Genomic DNA, 17,720 nt, shown 5'->3' on the forward strand with positions numbered 1-17,720 from the left:
GTGAGCGTGGGTGCCCGCACTCCTGCCTTCATTCAGGAGGGAGGCGGGGAGGAAGGAGGGAAGGCGATTAGCAAGCGCCACATTAATATGCTAATCTCCCCCTTCCATTCAATTCACCCGGCAGCCTCCTGTTTACCAAACTGACAGCCGCTTCTGAAAGCGACTAAGCTGCAAATCAAGCCTGACCCGGGTCGTGTCTGGAGATGTGCTTCCCCCGACCATTTTTTGTCGCTGTTGTTTCAGACTCACGCCCTCGGCGTCTCCCCCGGCCCCGGGCGCCCAGCGCCTGCCCCCGCTCGGCACAATGAAGCCCCGCACAATGCCCGGCCGGGGCCGAGGGCCCGCGGCTGCTCCGGCAAACCACACCTTCCCACCAAGCACTCGAATTTTGGCACCGCTTTTACGTATTTTGTTCCTATGCTTGCACACGGCTGTACTGAAAAAAGAACCCGACACCCTAAAAGCGCACAAAAACTTCCATAAACCCTACATCACCACCTGCTTGACTTCGCAACTACAAGATCATCGACCCTGGTAGTGTTCCTTTGCCTTAAATAAAGAGCAAGTATCACGGCCCATGCCACTAATTACTCGGTACCACGTCTAGCCCTCCCCGAAAACCAAGGCTTCTTTATATGCTTCTAGGCAAAAGGCAAAGGTCACCACAAACGTACACACCACATGCTGCATGGCATTTGTTTCTTCTTAACTTTGCAGCATATAACGTCAAGATTACTTGCAACAATTTTTTTTTTTAAATGCGAGTATAAACATTGCAAAAGCATATGTTTATAAACACACACTCAGGCAGCATATGTATACAGAAATAAAAATACTCATTTTACTCCTAGCAAAAGGTTTCACAAAAATTATAAACAACTGATTCAGCTAAAGTATGTATTAAAAATCAACAGGAACAAGACTCACACACAGATCATTAAAGTTCTTTATATATTCCATGGTAATCTTTTCTCACTCCCAGCCCTCAGCAGTAAGGCATAAGGCTTATCCGAGACTATAACCAAAAGGGAATTAATCTAAAGCTAGCAGTCTTCAACTTAACCTATCTGCCTACTTGTAGCAGCACGCACTCGTCCACAGCATATGTTTAATTACCATTCTTTACTGTAATACTGCCATCTTCATTTCTCAATACACTGGCTATGCAGAACTACAGCAGTGTATGTCAAAACTCTTGATAAATACAGTTGCTGCCTTTTTTTTTTAATATTACTTTCTTCTATATTTAAAGGAGAAAAAATATTCACTAAAAAAAAAAAGAGAGAGAGAGATTAGGCCACAACCAGGCCCATCAGATGTTCTGCATCACTGCTCAGGCACAAAGCTCTTTCTGGGGCTGAAGAAAGCCAAAGGGAACTGAAGACATGCCTGGACGCCTTCCTCCCCCCCACCATAAAGTTTTCAAAGCCCCTAAGTGCTACACGGACAGCCAAATACTTCCAGCAACAAGGTCAATTATATTTACCTTCAATAGTAAAGCAAAACATGTTACAGTAATATTTAGAACACTAATTAATGTATTTGTGTGTCTACAGAAGATGCACAGACACAGGATAGGTGCCTTTCTGGTTCAAGCTTCAGCTCGCGGCACAGGAAAGCTGCTTTTATGCATCCAGCTCTGCTACGGGCTTCCGTGATGACCTTGAGCAAGTCAGTCTTGTTTCATTTCAAAACAGAAAGCTGCAGATACTTCTTTAGTTTTCCCTAAGTTGGTTTGGTCTGTGCTTTAGGGTGTAAAATATAAAAAGCCTGTGTTTCTTCCATAAAAATAAAGTGTTTTGCAGAAAACTGGCTAAAAAAAATTCAAGAGGTAACAATGGTAGGGCCTAAATTAAGTTTTATTCATGAAAACAAAACCCTTTAAATATCAACTGGTAAGTGCATTACCAAGGAGAATTTTAATAAACAGAATGTGTGGACTCGCATTTTTCTTTATACTTTTAACAGATGAGACTAATACAGATTATCAATCCAAGTGTCAAGAGATACTGTCTGCTCGTTACAGCTACCCTTATTCATGATATGAGTATTACAATCATTCTCCTCAAGGACATACCATCATGTTGTAATATTAGGCTATAAAATGAAGGTGAAAACAAAGTACTACATAGCATGACTTTTTTTTAATTCACTTTTAGAAGTTACACAGTATTGTACACTCTGAGTACATGTTTTTCAAAATAAGCCAAGTGCTTCCTTGATGCCAAGACTATTTTTTTTTAAATTACTTAATTTCTATTTGTTATTGTAAGAAGTAACCAGTAGGCATATGCTCATTCTCTTCTTTCAAATAACATGATCAGTTTTTCCTACACAAAAAAAACCAAAAGTATAACATTTGTGTTCTGGAGAAAGTCAGAAACTCAAAACTTTCAAGGGGGGGGGGGGGGGGGGGAGGGGAGACAGCGAAGCAGGGATAGAGCAGAAGACAAGGCACAAAGTAAAAAAACCAACCAACCAATCTGGAAAAGTTAAATATATTCCAGTATACTTAATACCAAGTTCTTGCAACATTTTATAAATACTGCTCACCAAGTAGGTATCTGAGTACCATTTATGTAAAATAATGTGTTTTACATAATGCCAATCAGATTGTAACATTTACTGAGGTAAGGAACATCTATCAGAAATTAGGACCGTGGAACAGGAACGTTCGTTCTTGTTGTGTAAGATGCGTATGCTAACATACACTGACAGTATCTGCATAGTACTCACCGTATAAGCAATGATGCTAACAGCTATCAAAGAAAATTCTAAAAAAATTTAAAAAAAAATGAATGCATCAGTTTATACTAAGAACATGTAGCAGCATTGGCCATTTTCCTAAAATACACATTCTAACCAGAAAAAGCTCAGACTACCCCAATGACAACAGACAGGCCAAGGTCCTCAGCTAAGAAATGGCATTTTGCCTCCAAGGAAATTCAAGTCAAGACTTTTCTACTGTGACTATAACTTCGGTTGCTCAATTTCAGCCTGGTTTTAAAGACTACTGAATATCAGCATCAGCTTTTTGAACGGGGGGGGGGGGGGGGGGGGGGGGGAAGCTTTTGAATTATATCAAGGCATTTAGTTTTTGTTTTAATTTTGCCTGCAGGGCTGATCCTGTCTCCTAGTGAAGTCGACTGCAAAAATCACAAAGCCTTGTGGAATAGAGGGTTAAACAACAGTTTTGTACAACTGGAAGGCACATAAAAGGTTGTATAATTTTTTCCACTCAAGCTTATCCAAACAAACAAAAAAAAAAGATCTAAAATGCCTATCAGATGAACTGGCAAAGCTTGGCTTTCTCTAGGGTTATGTCTAGAGACTGAGCTCCTGTGGGGTGTCTCGGGTATCTAATCAGCAGAGAGCTAACTACAGTTTCTCCCTCAGTGAATGGCATCATTAGGATCTCTCCACTATTCAACCAATTATTTTCACATCAGTTAATATCTCTATTCATCAAATTTTGATCAAACTGGCTGGCAAGTTCAAGCACTGTTGGGAAAGGGAACAGGACAGAGCCAAACAGAGAACACTTGCCTGAGTTTCATTACCCTGAGAAACCAAACTAAACCTCAGTATTCAGAAACTTTGTGAAGAAAGCAGACAGATCTGTACCAAAGCAGCATTTGACAGCAGAATAAAGATTTTTCAGTTCCTCTTCTGCAACATCTCAGCTACCAGATGAACATACCAGCAACAGAGATGTCCCTCCAACAGAGAGAAGAGAGCAGCCCATTTGCTTGTTAAGACAAAAATGAAGAGCTTACAACCTAGAGCACAGCAATCACATCATCATTATTATTATTTTGGACTTGATCATTTCTAGTCTTAGCCAGTTCATGGGCTACTGTTTATCCCTGTAGTAGTTACTAGATGCTGAATCATAGAATCATAGAATCATTAAAGGTTGGAAGAGACCTCCAAGATCATCGAGTCCAACCATCAACCCAACAAGCTGAAGAACAAGCACATTTATTTTAACATCTACATATTGATGTAAGAGATGGAAGAAGAACATTTCTTCATTGCATTCATTTTGCTAATAAAACATGAGAGCTCCCAAACCAAGTTTGCCCTCAGGAAAAGTGAAGGATTTTCTTTTTTGTAAAGCCACAAATGCTTTTTACTGAGACAGTTGCAGAACAGCCTGTAAAGCTAAGAGTGCCTGATGACTGTTCTAAAAATTAAGACGTTTATTGCTCATGTGACAATCTTCTGCATCCTAATTCATTTGCTTTTCCATGTTTGTATCCAGAATTCTGCAAAGATGCTCTCCAAACATTGAAACTGCACTGTAACCTTCATTAATCTTCATTCTCTCAAGCTTGTTCCTTATGGTTTTTTTAATTACTGTAATTATTTTGTGTACATGTGCGTAATAGTTAAAGAGTGGAAAAGATTATCTGCCCTAAGTTTCCCTTTAGCCAGAGTCAAACAAACATCGTCTCCTTTGTTCACAGAAACTATTGAAAAATGGTGCACTGCCATGCCATCAAATTTGCAGTTATGGCTCCTGAAGTCTACCTTACACTAAGCTCAAGTTTGCAAAGGCTGTCTTGGAAATCTACCCTGGATTACCTGGTCTCTACATCTACCATCCTTGCCCACTGGTAACTCCTTGCCCCTCCGCCCACATCTTCCCTAGCATACAGTCTTCTCCTGAACACCCTTTGCCAAAGGGCACAAAAGAGAACAAGGATGACAGGTTTCATGAACTCAAAGGATCTCTGAAGACTGAGAAGTTCAATCATCATTGTACTGCCACTATAGATATTCTTTCTTATTTAACTGTGACCATTCTGACAGATAAAACTGAAAGACAAATGCCATTTTACTTTGAGTGTCAAAATCCAAGCCCAGTCCTCCAACAGAAATAATTCAGCACAACTGAGAAACAACATCGTCCCCATGGATTCATTCGACTCTCTGCAATATGGACAAACTCCAATTCCATGCTCTAGATTAGGTTACGCCATTTTTCTCCTGAAGGAAAAAGGTAACAAGGGCTTAGGAAATAAACCTTAGAGAATCAATTAAAAAAAAAGCAAAGCAAACTACTAGTAACATCCATTGCCTGTAAAGCTAAGTGCTCTTTTCTTTTGTGAGGTTCCCATCAAACAAATGAAAAATTTGGATTTGTGAATTTAGTCTTCATTTTGAACTTCCAGTGGCACCTGCCTTAAGATTTCTTGCTCAGAGAATGCTTGAGATTTGAACGAGTACAACAGACTGAAGCTCACACTTCCTAGCTTCAACCTGGGGCAGCTGATAGCCAGGAAGAGAAAATACACTGCAAGATTCACACCACAGTGCTTCAACTGACCAGAAAAAGATGCCAGTACCCCAACATAAACTCATTCTAGAACATAAACTGCTTTGGATCTCTGCTTAAGACGTTCTTCCAGCATAAATTCAATCCAATACTGAATTTATTGTTATCTTCCTCCATTTGGTGAGCTTTAGTAGAATACATCTAGGGTATTCCTGAAACATGCAGAGTTTTAAAGCAACACTTTCTCACCTCCTGGGCCACAGTCACCTAATTAGCTTTACTATCCTCTGAACTATATTTTAAAATAGTAGTTGACAGAATTCACTGCTTTCATTTTCAACTCTCAACCCAGTGGTAGTAGTGAGGTAGGGAAGGGAAACATAGCAGGATGTTGGGAGAGAGCAGGAGGAACATAGCGTTAATGAAGTTTCCCTGTGCTTCCCCTTCCCAAAGGTTCCTCTGATGTTGAGCAGCAGAGCGGACAGCATGCAGCCTCCTAGCCCATGCTGTTAAGACAACAGATGTTAGAAGGACCACTAAGTTAACTATTTTTATTACTTCATAAATAAAGACTAGCCATTTTTTACAACCATATGGGTTGTATTAATTTTCAGGTATGAAAGCTGTAGCAGATTTTCTTGTGGGTGGAGTAACCAGCTCATATTCTCCCACTTCCTTCCATTTACTTTTTGAAGGCTTACTGCAGAGAAGTATAAGTCAGTGCCATGAAAGCCAAGAATGGTTTAAAATTACTCCTTCCTTAGGGCACTGATTCCAATCTTCTGCCTCTTCATGTTCCAGGCTATTTAAAAAAAAAAAAAGAAACGAAACAACAAAACCACCACACAAAAACAACCAAACAGAACTGTTGCTATCCTCAAGACATCTTTGAGAAGTTCCTTCACAATTCCAGTGCTTCAAGCAAAAATCTGCTTCATGGAGATCTGGAAAACTAAGAGAAGAAAAAGCGAACCCTACACATCCTGCTCCTTGTTTTACTGCAAAATAAAGTCTGATAATTTTGCTCTGTGACAGGCTCACTGTGCTCATCAGTTTGCACTGCTTCTCTTCAACCTTCTCAGATGGGGAGAAAGAGGAGGGATGACAGGAGAAGGAGTGAGACAAAGCTATCCCAGAATGGTCACCAGAGCCTTTCCTGACCTTATAAAGCTTCCTCTATTTATGGGGAAAACTTTCTATTTATGAGGTAAACACAGTAGAAGGTATCTGAAGGGGGAGGACCCCACCCCTTTGATGCTGTTTAAAGGAAACACATTCTGCGAGGATTACTTTTGTTCTGTGGAAGGGATCCATGAGTGGATCAGTTGACCTTACAGATGCTTCTTAAAACCTCTCTTCATTAATTCAAGAGTAATCTAGAAATAATTAGTCACATCTTCTAAGAGGGATATAGGAAAATGAAGTTGCTTATGGGTCAGCAAGTCTCTTCCGTGTCTGTTCATAGCTGGGCTGCTTTCTCTCTCTCATCTATCTAATAACCAGTTACACAAAGAAAGTAAGAAAGCTGTGCAGCCACAGAGGGTCCAATTAACGTAGCAGAAATGGTGTAGTCTGGACATGTCTCCCTTGTCCTGCTTCTCCTCCATATGCTAAACAAAGTCAGAACAAGAGCTTACCAAAAATCTTTGTGCTAAAAAGATGTTTACCACTAAGAGTTGTACCTGGTTTATGTGTCACTGCACCTCAGAAGAAAGCATGTAATTTTCAAAGACTCTCAGTGTTACATAAAACACAAATATAACATTAGCAATTCCTCAGACTTCCAAACCATTAAATGCAATTACAAACTAAAAAAATAATCCATGAGCTCACAATAATTCTAATAATAAAAACATTATTCTACTTATATTTAAAAAACACACCCATGGAACAGTTAACATTGTGTTTCTTAGTGAAGGATGAGCACAGCATAAATCCCCTATGTATAAACACACACTTATAGACTAAGACAAATAGCTATCTAACTTTAAAGTTCCAGTGTTACAGAACAAATCAACAAGCCACTGTTGACACCCTTCAAGTCTAAGAAAAGAGAAAATTAAAAATTAATTTTTACATAACATCTTTTTAAAGTTTTATAATACAATAAGGCTGCTCTATTAAACAAGCAAATTCTGTGCCTAACCTATCAAGCAAAGCCTAGTGTATTTAAAAAAAAAGAAAATATTGTTAAATAGACAAATCCCCCTTTCTTTCTCTAGTTAGCATAATTTTGATTCAAAACTGTTGCATGAGAAATGCCAACAAATGGAGTTTGATGTTTTGTTTAGGAGAACCTCTAGTAGAGCCCAGGTGTAGCTGAGCCTCTAAACCACAGAAAATTGAACTTCTACTCACTTTGATCAATCCCCCTGCCAATTTTATACCAAGAAGGGACGGACATTCACTTTACAAGAGCTTTCACCTGTATCGCTGCTTCATGAGAACAGCAATAAACTTGCAAGGAGCATTTCCTCAGGCAGTCATTTTATGCTCCACCATGGGGAATCAAAGGCCATCTTCAGGTAACACAAAACCTTTTATTTGATGCAAAATCCACCACCTTAAATAGCCTAATTTGTTCCTCCAGTTACACAAGACAGCCTATTGTCAGTACAGTTCTGTTGAACAAGTTATGTTTACCTACGAAAATGCCTGCAGAGTGGTGTCAAAGTGCTCAGAAAACACAAGCATGTGTTGCTCGGTTTTAAAAAGGCTTCCAGGAGCTCACCAACAAATCAAGCTCAAGTCAGTTTAGCTAACCAGGTATGAAACTAGATGAAACAACACTCACTATTTCGAAGACGGCAAATATCCCCAGTCTGCATGCTTTTACAATACGTAAATTTATGAGCAAACAAATACAATCTCTTCTCTGTAGCTCCAAATTCAACTGAATGTTAAGTATACTAAACTTCATCTGTTGACTTGAGGACAACTTAAGTACGAAAGGCAGCGTTTTGATGAAGCTGAAGTCACATTCAAGAATGCTCCTATAAAAATTAAACTAGGCAAGACCAAAATCTACAAGACCAACTGATAAAGCTGACTTTTTGGGCACAGCCCTTCTTCCAATCCAGGAGAAGAGATATTAAATAAATATCTAATGACATGCAGTGGTAGACAGAACATTAAAACAAACACTTTCTGATAGCAGCCTGAATGAACTACATTACCAAACATCACAGGAACAACACTGTCAGCACGTAACAGCCATCTGCCAGGGCCCAGAGCTCATCTCTTGTGTGCTACTGAGTTGTCGAGCACCACTTCCAAAAAACCTGTGGTATTGGTCTCCACAATCCCATTTGATGCATTTCAACGAGGACACAGTATTAAAGCTTTTGAGAGAACAAGAGACTGAGACAAAAACCAGTGAATGCATAAACAGGGGAAGACTATAAGCCTTACCCTACCACCAAGACATGGAGAACAAAGTGTAGTAAACTTAAACTGGTGGTAGAGAAGTTCAAGTACCCTGAAATCAAAGCATAGTAAGAATTTTTAAGTTGCAGAAGGAGCTGCGAAACTGCCATCTTAATACATTAAGTATCTTCAAGGACTGACTTAAGTCTAGTCAATTCTGCCTTGGGGTAGAAGGACAGACTTCCTTCCCCCCCTCCCCTCCCCCCCTCAACTTTTGAAGGACGCAGGTCATTAAACAAAGCCTGATCACTGTCATTCAAATTTCTACTTAAAACCCTCTTTAAGAAGTTCTATATAAAAATCTCAATAATTCAGTTGCTGATGTTTCCAGAACCTCAACGACCACAACTACCTCTAACATCTCACTGTATCATTTGGCTCCCCCACCTTTCTCTGTCATAAGGCCTCAAGTTTCTATAACACCTTTTACTCCTCCTCTTGGAGGATGCACAGTTGACCAGGGAACAGTCAGCAGCAATTTCAATGCTAATCAATAATGTGTTACGGCGACTAAAAGCCTTAGTTGTATTCTAAGTTTTCGTTAGCAGTTCAGCTGTTCTTTGAGTCCACGGAAGTTCGCTCCACTAAGGCACAGAACCATTTTGCTGGAGCTTTTTGTAAAGTGTCTGCAGAATAAGCAGAAAAACAACCACAACCATGTGTGCTTACAGCCTGGCCTATCCAGCCTTTATATAGATTTAATCAAAAAAGCAGGTAAATCTGAATCACAAGGTAAAGCTTATTAATCCTGGAAATATGATTCTAATATTTCTCTGTATTAAGCCTTTCACAGAAAGAGTTATCACACATTGCTGTGAAAATAAAATAAATACAAAAATCAAACCATGTGAAACTATGCCAGCAAATAATCTGAACGGAGACTAACTAGAAACTTTAGTTTTAAAGATCTTTTTAAAGGGATAATTAGTGAATGAAGATATAATCTGGAAAACATCTTTGTGCCAGAGTTAAACAATTTCTTAAGAGTTTCTTAAGAAGTTTCACATCTATCTCAAACGTAATTCCATCCCACCAACAGAATGAAGTCCTAAGTAAAAACGTGCTTGCTACAAGACCAGATTTTTTTTTTAAGTTTGACCCTTCCATATGACAACCTGAAGAACATCAGCTTTATGCTTGACAAAATAACTTCTGCTGTTTTTCATATTCAAATTATTGATCCCCAACTCTCACCCAAGAGGGGAAAGGCCTGCAGAAAACATCACAGCTATCATAAGCTGTTTGGTTATTTTCTTAAAATATGTTCTTCACCTTCTGAAAATAAAAAAAAAAAGAAGGGGAAGAAGTTATAGGTACAATATCTACAATTTTTCTCACTATTTCCTTTTTCCAGTCTTCTGCTGAGAAAAAAAACCCTGCACAAATAAAAAGTTATTAGCTAACTACACAAGCAGAACAGTGGAGCTATACATGAAGAGCTGTCAAGGATGTAACAATAGACTGAAGGAAAGCTCATATAATCTTTTATTTATGGTCATTTTAGGCGTAACTTATAACAAAGTAGTTGATAAAAGTTCAGCCATGCAGTGTTTTTCCTCTTGGTTCACTGTAGCCCGTGAAGTTCCACTTCAAACAAGATTATGTGTATCTTGGGAGAAGATCCAAAGCCACTCCCAACCCAGGTCTCGCAGAACAAAAAACACACTTGAACAACTAATATTTTATATAAACCAGCTACACAGGATCCCACATGATTTTCAGAATCTTTCCTTCAAGTAACACTGTCATCCCCACCCTTCCTTCACTTCATAGTTGCTGCTATGAAAACCTTAGGTACTAACATACTCTGATACTATAGCAAGCACCTCCAACACGCTCATCCAAGAAAGCGTCAGGTCTCATCAAAACCTACCGTAGAAGTATCAACTTCTTGACAAAATGGAGGGATCATAAAGACCTTCCTTTCCAATACCTTTGTGTTTTATCAACAGGGAGAAAACAAACAACCCACCCAACAACAGAGGTACATCTTGAAAAACTTACCAAGGCTCAGTCAGTTATGGCCCATTAGGTTGCTTCCGCTGTAGGACACTACAATATGGGATGCAAATATAACTGGATAGGAGACCAATGTGGTGTGAGGATTGAACAGAAACTCGCACAGAAAGCTATTAAGTGTATTATGCACCTAAGTTGAAAGAACTGCAAGAGTTGAAGGGGTTACAGAAATTAGCAGAAACTGTACTTTCTGTGGAGTAGTCTTATAAAAACAGAGTGAATGCATCATGGGCATAAGCAGGATATTGCTCACAGGACAGAGTAAAGAACACATGCTTATGTACCATAATTATTCATGTCTTCAAAGTTTTGTGTTTTCCTTAAGTAATTCTGCACCAGAACAAGATCCTTTCAGTGGCTGCCACTGAAGGTTTTGTATTGTAAAGCAGCAACAGAATCTCTCATTCACAATATCCTGATGCCCTGACTGCAGCTCACTATCCTGAGGCTGGCTCTGCTCTTGGATTTTTTTCCCCCCCCTTCCTGTAAGAGAAGATAGATGAAATCTCCAGTCCTCTTAGCAGATATCCACTCCCTACCTTGCCTATTACAAAAACTTTTATAAACTAAAAAAAAAAACCCACCCTAAAAAAAAAATCCTGTAAGTTCCTAACCCCTTACCAAATACCCTTAAAAAGTCCTTCTAAAATTTGCAACCATACAATGTCCCTGGGTAACTGAGCAGGTGCACACTTCTTAAAGCAAGTGCAGCCAGTCTTGCAACGTAAAAGCAACTCTCTCCAGCTGATGCTCAACTGCAGCACTGGAAATTAGTTCACTGTTTGCACACAGTAAGTATAAAACAGACAACAGGTTTTGCATACTCTGCTACTATCAGGATGTCTCATTCCTGCAGGGTTTGCTATATTGAGCTAGAACAGGGACACTCGCTCAGGTCTTTACAAAGGTACCCATTGAAATGAGTGCATCAGCTCCACCTCTCTACTGCAAGCCAGCAGCAATCCCCACTTGTGAAAAGTGCAACAACATTCATTAGACAGCTACTCCCCGAGGCAAAGCATTACAGTTTCTCCTGCAGAAACATGAGAAATGTCACATTTCTGTAACCTTGGTGGAGTCCAGACAAAATTCTACTTTAGATCAACTACGCCCCTTGAACAACCCTCATCAATGACCCTTCGGCTTTTCCTGCATTACCATTGCCAGCCAGTTTGCCAGCAAGAACATACACATGGGTGTACAGTGTGGAATTAACTTTCTTCACTTTGGTTACAGGAGAGCACTTACGAACTGCCTCAGCTGAACTTGAACTGCCAGTTCCTAGACACCCGTTTTGTTTCAATGCAATGAAAGACAAAATTTAATGACACAGAACCCACAAATACCCATTTTCACAGTCTGTAATTCTTCAACTCCAAAACAGGTAAACATCTTCTCATAGCAAATAAGCATCCTGTTCTAAGCAAAATATTACCACAAGTGATTTATTTTTTCACAGCATGTAATACAGAGTTCTGAGTCCTCCTGCAATTCCTCTGATATTACTCCTGACAATAATCCGTCAAATTCAATAGCTTCCATCCTAGATGTTTCCCCCCCCCCCAAAAAAAAACAAACACACACCCAAAGAATTTTCAGGGTTTTCTTCTTTTATATTTTGTCCAAAAGTTCTGTCAAAAGCTTGCTTTTTTTTTTTTTTTAAGAATGCCAACTCTTGGTATGTTTAGAATAATGCGTTGGACAATCCCCCTTCCCTGCATCCCTAACTATGTGAGGTATAAATTACCCTCCTCTCAAATGGAAGAGTAACAAACCCCCTCCTGGAAAACCTGGTGTGTTTTTGAGTGAGGAGTGTCAACAGGTGCCCGTATGACATTGAAGCTCAAGTTTCTTGTCCATCATCCTCAGTGAGAGAATATATACAATCTTAGCATTTCTAAAACAAACTTTCCAAACACTAGCTAAAAGAATGCAGAAAGCGTGCAGATGACTTAATTCAAAGCTGAACTGCGTAACTGGAATCAGGATATTTCAAGTTCTCCAGAGTGGAGCAGCACTGGTTCTCACCCACACCTTTTTCTGTCACTTGCAAAAAGATGTTGAACAATTTTCCCTAGGAAGAGTATCCTTATCCCTCCAAACATCAAAATTCCTATTCTGAAGACATCATTTGTAATATTAATTTCTAAGAAAGCAGATAAAAATTTCCAAACTGTCCTAAAACAGTAATGAATTAGAACAAAGAAGAAAAAAATCTTACGTACTATATATTCAAGTGATACAATTTGTATATGATGCACCCTTGACTACTGTAATTCTTCCACTTCGAGGTGGCTGCATAGGAGTAAGCAAGAACAATCCTCACAGCAGAGTGTATGTCCCCAAAACCTTGGGAGCCAGAACTACAGACAGGAAACGATAGAGGAATGTGCTCAACTACTGCTTAATTGTCATCTCCCCGCCTCCCCCAAGTGTTCAATGCAAAAAAACCCAGATACCTAACAGCGATAGCTCACAAAGGATAAATATATTGCTTTTCCAAGTATCAAAGGTGTATATAGCAATGGGAAAACGCATTTTATGAGGCACAGATAATTAGAGTATTAAAACTACTCAACTGAATTTTAAAATAGGAAGATTTAACACACAAATAACAAGGGAAACTTCCTCAAAGTGACATTTAAGTTTTGTCAGCAATAATCTCATCCAGTAGTAACAGAAGTTTTGCGATACGGTATTTGGAAGTCTAGAAATAGTACATTCCTCACTGACGGTGAAAAGAGTTAAAACTATAAGGCATATTTGCATCAAAAGAAGAAAAGCCTTCTCACATCTTCTGAACCATAAGGGGCATACAGACAACTATTCCAACTTGATAGCACTAACATTTCATAAACTGAGAAGTTTTCAGTTCCATACTCATTCATTTGTAAGAGTACCTCATAATTTAAGTGCAAATAAAAAAATTACAACCAAAACCATTACAAACATATGAACATGAAGTTTACAGTTGGATAAAATCAGAATTCTTAACAAAATTTGCAAAGAATTCTATGAAAAGAATTCCTGATGTTCAAAGGGATTACTGAAAATACTACTTTTTCACTAAAAGACAGTGCAGGTTTCCTTCTGTAATCCCTTAAGCACCATGTCAGGCATTCTGACATGAGGAGAACTGTTTACAATCTTAGTGCAGCTTCTATGTAGTTCTTATTTAAAATTGAAGTGACAAATCAAAAAGCCACTATTTTGTCCTTTTTTACTTTTAACTACACAGTTACTTTCCCCCCCCCCCTTAAAGGGGGGAAGGGCAGAGACATTAACAACAGTTCTCTGCTCATGTTATTGAGTTTGTTCTCAGCTGCATGACTAATCACTGCATAATTTATTACCCCCTGTAATACATGTGAACATTTATTTTAAGAATTCTGCATATCCTCAGTTCTGTCAGTTCTTGCTACTGCAACTTTGGCAATTCCTCAACTGATTTTTAATTTTCCATCTTTTAACGTCATAGAAAGTATCCATGCCATTGTTTGTTTGTTTTTTTTTTTAATTCTAGGCTGAAAAGCTATGTTGCATTTCAAGTTACTATATTTAAGTTCATCACACAGACACAGGCAGGTGTATATTTAGGATAAGGAAGATCTAATTACATAGCACAGCATTAAACACCCCACCTCGTATCCGGTGGATAAGAGAAAAAAGCAGCAGCAGGTTGTTTTGAGGCAGTGCACTTCTGTGGAAGGTGCCAGGAGATTAATCTGGTTTAATTAAACGGATCACTAGCAGGCCTTATGTAAGAAGCAAGGCCATACACACTAACGAAAGACTGAATGAGGACATGGTTTTAATTCAGAAAGAACAACTTCTTTAGGTTGAGCTGAAGTTGTGTAACAACTTTTTTATTTTGTCCTAAATGAGCACTTGGAACTAAAGCTAGTTCTAAAATAATTTGATATTTCAAGATAACAATGACTGTGTGTAGATGGTGCTTACTTAAATTGTATGCTATACATCAAAAAAAAATGCACCCAAAAACATCAGACTTCAAATATACTGCATATCTGGAATTAAGCTACACAAAGGATGCTCCTTTCCTATTAATTTTTGATACCTTATGCTGGGACAGCAAGATTTTACTAGACTCACCAGATGTTCTCTGAAGGAGAGAGTCATCAGGAACAAACGTCTGTACCTAAGATTCCATTCTGGGAGAATGTTTGTTCCATTTTTAACTAAAAATGGTTATATGCTCATTTTTTTCACTTCTCTTTATTCTCCTCTACCTATCTGGTACAGTTCTTTGGTATAGCTTTTTGCTTTCTTATTATTTCTTGATTCTGGTAATGAATACTTACCTGCACTACAGGAGCAAGAACAAAGGACCAAGTCTAAAGAAAAGTCACCTACGTCACACAGATGCTATACCTGTTTTAAATTCAGAGGGCAACAAAATCCAGCAGGGATTGCTTTTAATCCCAACAGTACCAACAAAGTTTAACTGCATATACCAAAGGAAACTAGTCTTTCATTCCTCCAGGCATACTGTGAACGTACTCATGTTCCAAGATAGCTTCACATATAGACAGTAGTACTGTGTTCTCTATCCAGCTTTGAAATTATAATATTTTAGCAAGGTGCCCTCCAAGCCCCTACTGGTTCACATTCCAAAAATTCTCTATGCTCATATCCATGGCCTCAATTACAAGGTAGTAAAAAACCGAGTTACCCATAGACTTCAAAGCTGTGATGCAGATTCATGTAGGATAACTCTCCTGAGTAATGATTTAACTAACAACCTAATGAATTAATGCATTCAGCAGCACACAAACAATCCTCCTTTACATGAAGATTTTGCTACAAAATGAAAGCGAAAAGGCAGTGTTCTGGCTGACCTTGGTATACCACTGACTATGAGGTTATATTACATGTAAATTCATTAAACAAGACACTACAATAAAGACCATTTTAAGTAGTCTCCTCCCTACTGCAGAGTGTTCAAACATTGCAAAACCCCCCACTATATTATGATGCAAATTTGGACTACTAAAACCAGGTGGCAAAAGTGAGAGCATTTCTAGTGGCATCTATTGCTCATTGCCAAAAGTGGCACCCAGGAAAGAAAAAAAAAAGTTCTTCAAAACTTGAAATAAGAAAATACCGTTATTTATTGCAAATATTGAGTTCTGATGATTAAAGCTTCCCACCGGAAGGTAGAACCTCATCTTTATTCAAATGCATTATATCTTTTATCCTGGCTATTTCTCCAGTTTGTCAAGTTTCTTCTGAATTTTAATCCCATCATCCAATCACTCCTAACTCTTTCTATATTTGTGTTACTGGTAGGTTGCATGGGCATATGAAGTCCGTCATCATGGTCATTAATGAAAATGCTGTAATTCCAGTAGGACAAGCCAGACCTCTGTGGGACTCCATTTGACACACCCTTCTCTTTTGACAACATTTTAAGCATGTGTTTAAAACAGGTTTCCTTAGTTCACTTGTCAGTGAATACTGTCAAATCCCTGCTATAGGCAAGCCATGGTGGATAGCTTTTCTACTCTCTATCAAGGTCTCTTGCCTTACCATGGAAAAAGGTTACCGTTTCAAAATCCTGGGTAAATTTTTGCCCTCTATCAGTATTTCAATGACACAGCTAAAAAGTACAATTAGGACACCCACACACACATACCCAAATTGAAAAGAATAATCTCATTGTGACTCAGATTCACAGAATCAGACCAACTCTTCAAGTCCCAAATGGAAACTCTGAAGAAGTTTCAGACATCCTTGTTTTAGAAGCTGCAGAAAAAACATGACAGCCCTTATCTTCCTGGCAGCCTGACTAAAGACCAGACATTTATTTTTCCAATATTCTCCACAAGTACTTGCCTTCCTGACAACCTCTCTCAGCACTCAAAATCATTTTTAAGATGCCTTCCTTAAAAGACAAAAAAAAAAAAAAAAAACAAAAAAAAACAACAAAAAACCTTTTCAAACAAATTAAATTGCTGTCTAATATTCTTCTACAAAGATTTTAATAAAATTTATGAAACAAGTTTAAAGTACAAAATATCTAGGAAAAAACAATCTAATAGATGAAATCATTATCAGTTTCTTTAAAATTAATTTCTTTACAGTTAAGAAAACTCTAAAGCTTAAGAATATCTGAATGTTAAGAATTAACTCCCGAAGACATTCTGAGAAGGGAATGATAGCGTGAAGAGGTGAACAAGAAACTTGTGGAGATTTCATTCAAGTTGGCAAACTCAAGCTCCACATTACTCAAATGTTACAATTCATGTTGTGCATTAGATAAATGAACAAACAAGTAATGACCATGCTCTACCTGGTTCCCTACCAGCAGCTTGCTCTTGTGTTATTTTTGCTCTACAGCAGATCAGTATTTAGCTAGCTGTTCACCCTGTAAGATTTGATAAAGAGCGAGATATATTGCATAGACACATTAGCTCATACATCTTATATTTTAGTGACAGAGTAACTGAAAACAAGATTTTAGTTTAGTAAAAGCTAGAGACACAACACAAACCACCAAACAACTTTTTCCACATTTAGAGTTCTCTTCACTGCTTCAAGCAAACATGATTTTTTCCCAGAACAGCCACTCTATAAAGTTCTTGTGGAAAGACTACAACATATCAGCTATCAAGCTTTTAATTGAAATTGCCATTTGATTCAAACAGGAAAGACCAACTACTCCCGGAGCAGCTTCATATTGACCAAGTACTGTTATACTTTAGATACTCATTTGTAAAAAGATATTTTGCGGACAGATATGAAGCACATCTCAATAAGAAGAAAAAAATTGATACAGAAGCAAAGTCACCAATGCAGAGTAAGGACAAAAGGCAGCAGGCCTGATGACAAACATCTCATCCCAAACTTGCTCAACCAGGAGTAAAAGCGCACTACACTTATGATTCTAGAACCCACATTACAAACGGTGAATAGATGGACAAAATGCTGGGGAAGAGAAAACACCATCATTCTGAGCTCTACAGCACGACTT

The 17,720-nt window shown here is 38.5% G+C and overlaps 1 protein-coding gene across 9 annotated transcripts in view; it reads right to left on the reverse strand.

Annotated features, from left to right (window-relative positions):
• PTK2 (protein tyrosine kinase 2) overlaps positions 1 to 17,720 on the reverse strand; it is a 212,688-nt gene that overhangs the window by 167,994 nt on the left and 26,974 nt on the right. The gene's annotated exons all lie outside the window — the stretch shown is intronic.

The sequence above is a fragment of the Pygoscelis adeliae genome, unplaced genomic scaffold (assembly GCF_000699105.1).
Source record: "Pygoscelis adeliae isolate BGI_AS28 unplaced genomic scaffold, ASM69910v1 Scaffold457, whole genome shotgun sequence".
NCBI classification, from domain to species: Eukaryota; Metazoa; Chordata; class Aves; order Sphenisciformes; family Spheniscidae; genus Pygoscelis; species Pygoscelis adeliae.